Consider the following 4,439-nt stretch of genomic DNA (forward strand, 5'->3'; position numbering starts at 1 on the left):
AAAGGTATTGATACTTCTTTGTGTACCTAACAATGGGCAGAAAAGCAAGATGAGCATTTCATTGGTTTTGATGCCAGAAATTCTTTGGACATACGAATATCTCATGATGGAAAATGCTCTCTTCAGCAATTGCAATGCTCCTAATCCCCAGCGTGGCATCTTCTTTGCTATTTTTCTAGGGGCCAGCGAAAGATGTGTGCTGGACATGGCAAGATAGGGGCGAGACAGATCATGGTGAGGAGAATGGCACCTACAAGACCTCCCAGACTGCTCTGTGCAGTTGAAATCGAAGTGATTTCGAACCAATACTGTTTATCTTAATGCTTCCATGACTATGTTGGTTTTAAGCAATATTATCTTGCTTTAAAAGGTCACTGGTCTGGCCCAAGCTATTGGTTTCTTGTGATTCATTACGTTTGATGTTCAACTTTTCTCGAAGTCCACAACACCAGCCTCTGGGTTAATGGAAGCCACACCAGCCATGAAGCCAGTAGCTTTGAATCCTCCCTGGATGGGGAGGCCTGGGCTGGACAGAGTGAGCTGCTTGCTTTTGATCAGCAGTGCTGATGTGAACCAGAGGTCACGCATGTTTGGGGCCTGTGTGTTAGCTCTACCAGACAGCAGCAACTGGGCCTCGACACTCCCTCCCACCCCAAGCCCCTCGAGTTTTGTTTTCCATGGTTTTTCCTCTCTGGGCTGACTTTTTCAAGACCTCTAGGGCACCAGAAGGACTTTTGCTGGGGGGAGATCCAGAGCCCTAAATCACTGGAGAAGTCCACTTTGTCCACTCCAACGGTCTTCCTCTTTCCATCCTGACTGTTTCAGACACAGATCCACCATGCCTGCTCCCTCAGGGGATTTCTGCTCACCAGTGACAGGTGGATTTGCAGGGAGATGTCTTTCTCCCAGTAGAGTCTTTGGGTTGTTGAGTTCTTTTATGGGCGTGCTTGAACTCTGGAGGGCCCCCAAACTGACAGCCACCTCTGTCTGCTAAATCGATCGTAAATTTTCCTGTCATTATGTCATCCTGTCATCCTTTTACAGATGCTTTTGCCTGCCATATTTTTATGGCTCTTTTTCCAAGAGGGGCTGCATGGAGGGTGGGTTAGCACCCTCATTTATCTGGAGGAAGGGCAGGAGAATTTCTTATCGCTGGTAGCGGAAAGCAGGATCTCCCACTTATCACCCCCTCTTTGGCCTTGGGGGTTTAAAGGCAACACCAGCTGGTTGGATGGGATAGTTTAGGGAGTTCACTAGGCTGCCATCTTTATAAAGCTGACAATGACCAGAAAATGGGGGGCTCCCACCCTCCCCTAATTTCATATCCTCCGAGATACTTCAAATCACAGTAGACCAGCCCTGGACTTTGTTTCCAGGATGAGAAGATCTTGATTGGATTAATGTATTTCCCAGTGGAGGCTCTGAGGTTTGGCAAACATAGTAAGAGGAGTAGCTCTTAAACAACAACACTTGAAAAATTAAACAAGTAATATATATTCTTTAGAGGAAAATTAGAAAAGGCAGATAAGGAAAAAGAAGAAAATGAAAATCACCTGTAATCCCATTACATAGGCTAACCACTCATAGCCTACCATATATCTTTCTAGCCTTCTGTGTATGGTAGATGCATTTTAAATGAAAATATGATTATATCACATATACTATTTTTTGTATTTATTTACTTATTTATTTATCATAGAAACAAGATCTCACTGTGTTGCTCAAGCTGGTCTCGAGCCCCCGGGCTCAAGCAATCCACCCACTTTGGCCTCCCAAAGTGCTGGGATTACAGGTGTGAGCCACTTAGTCCAACCTGCTTTTTAGTTCTTTTAGATGGACTCTCACTCTGTAACCCAGGCTGGGGTGCAGTAGTGTGATCATACTTCACCGTAACCTTGAGCTCCTGGGCTCAAGTGATCTTCCCACCTTGGCCTCCTGAACCATACCTGGCTAATTAAATTTTTCTTTCTTTTTTTTAGAGATGGGGTCTTGCTGTGTTGCCCAGGCTGGACTTGGACTCCTGGGCTAAGAGATCCTCCCACCTCAACCTGCCAAAGTGCTGGGATTACAGGTGTGAGCCACTGTATCAGGTATATATCACATATATTGTCAATGGTTATATTTATCACATAAATCATATACATATACATATATAATATTATATTATAATATATTCTATAGATAATACATTTATTTATCTATTTACATATATTTTTTGAGACGGGGTCTTGCTCTGTTGTCCATGCTGGAGTGCAGTGGTTTGATCTCAGCTCACTGCAACCTCTGCTTCCCAGGTTCAAGTGATTCTCCTGCCTCAGCCTCCCAAGTAGCTGGGACTACAGGCATGTGCCACCACACCCCGCTAATTTTTGTATTTTTGGTAGAGACTGGGTTTCACCATGTTGGCCACGGTGGTCTCGAACTCCTCACCTCAAGTGATCCACCTGCCTCAGCCTCCTAAAGTGCTAGGATTACAGGTATGGGCCGCCGCACCTGGCCTTTATATATATTTAAATAATACAGAAATAACAAGAACAATAAAAAACCAAATTGTACCCTCTGTTTACCTTCCAGTGAATACCTTTCTAGACCTCTCTTTTCAGATTGTGTGCTAACCTGCTTTTACAAACTTTAGCAATATTGAATGGGCTTCTCCATGCCAATATATCTGTCTCTACACCAGGAGCTCAGTTGTGTTCCGCTGTCAGGATGCATCATGGGCCAGGCTGAGTAGCCCATGCCTATAGGCCCAGCAATTTGGGAGGCCAAAGTGGGTAGATCGCTTGAGCCCAGGAGTTCAAGACCAGCCTGGGTCACATGGTCAAACCTCGTCTCTATAAAGAATACAAAAATTGGCTGGGTATGGTAGTGTGCTCCTGTAGTTCCAGCTACTTGGGAGGCTGAGGCAGGAGGATCCCTTGAGCCTGGGAGGTCGAGGCTGCAGTGAGTTGTGATCATGACACTGCGCTCCAGTCTAGTCACAAAGTGAGACCCTGTCTCAAAAAAATAAAATGAAAGGCCAGGTGTGGTGGCTCATGCCTGTAATCCCAGCACTTTGGGAGGCCAAATCGGGTGGATTACCTGAGGGTGGGAGTTCGAGACCAGTCTGACCAACACGGAGAAACCCCGTCTGTACTAAAAATACAGAATTAGCCGGGTGTGGAGGCGCATGCCTATAATCCCAGCTACTCAGGAGGCTGAGGCGGGAGAATTGCTTGAAACCAGGAGGCAGAGGTTGTGGTGAGCCGAGATTGTGCCTTTGCACTCCAGCCTGGGCAACAAGACAGAAATTCTGTCACACACACACAAAAAAAAAGCTAAAAAAAAATTTAATTGAATTAATATTTTAAAAATGATGTACCAGGCTTTGGCTAATAGGTTAATACCTCTTGTGCAGTTGTATAGGTAGCTTATTTCCAGTTGTTTGCAAATACCTCTTCTCCTGGCTTAGTTGTCAGGACTTTATCAGATGGAATTTGCTTCCCACCCACAGCCCATCTAACAAAGGCACTCTACCCCACCCACACTCTGTTTAGCAAGACGGAAATTCAAATATGCTCGGGAGGTTTTTTTAATCTTTTTTTTTTTTTTTTTTTTTGAGACAGAATCTTGCTCTGTCACCCAGGCAGGAGTGCAGTGGCATAATCTCTGCTCGTTGCAACCTCCACTTCCTGAGTTCCAGCAATTCTCATGCCTCAGCCTCCTGAGTAGCTGAGATTACAGGTGTGAGCCACCACATCCAGCTAATTTTTATATTTTTAGTAGAGATGGGGTTTCACCATATTGGCCAGGCTGGTTTCGAACTCATGACCTCAGGTGATCTACCCGCCTCGGCCTCCCAGAGTGCTGGGATTATAGGTGTGAGTCACCGACCACGGCCCCTAACTTTTCTTATTGTGTGGTCTGGCCTCTTGGTTTAGGAGATACATTTGGAGTACTTCATTCTAGACTTAGCTTCTTGTTCAACTCATGCCTCTGTCTGGCAGATGCTTCCTAGTTTATAAAGTGCTGGAAAATTGGAAAGACTTGTTCATTTGCAAATGGAGTCAGGGCTGAGCTCCACATCGCAGGGGCCAGGAATTCCTTCTCTGAATTCCAGCCTCCAGCAGAGAGGATCTCACAATTTGTGTCCATTGAACTCAAATAAAGAGAGGGCAGTGGGGCATCTTTGCAAACCCTTGTTATTGCATAGGTCATTATAATAGATGCAGGACTGGCAAATGACGGCTCGAGTCAGATTTTTCCAGGGGGCATTTCTTGGGTGGCCAGTGGTTAAATCTTGATTCCAGAAATATTTCCCAAGAAGAAACTTTCTGTAGCATTAGAACTTGTACCCTTGAGAACTGTTTTGTAGCTAGAATCATGGGATGCTTTTAAGTTGAACCATGCTCCAGTTTTTTTTTTCTTTTCTTTAACAATCTAATTTTTTTTTTTTTTTT

Source organism: Cebus imitator, unplaced genomic scaffold (genome assembly GCF_001604975.1).
Source record: "Cebus imitator isolate Cc_AM_T3 unplaced genomic scaffold, Cebus_imitator-1.0 Scaffold59, whole genome shotgun sequence".
Lineage (NCBI taxonomy): Eukaryota > Metazoa > Chordata > Mammalia > Primates > Cebidae > Cebus > Cebus imitator.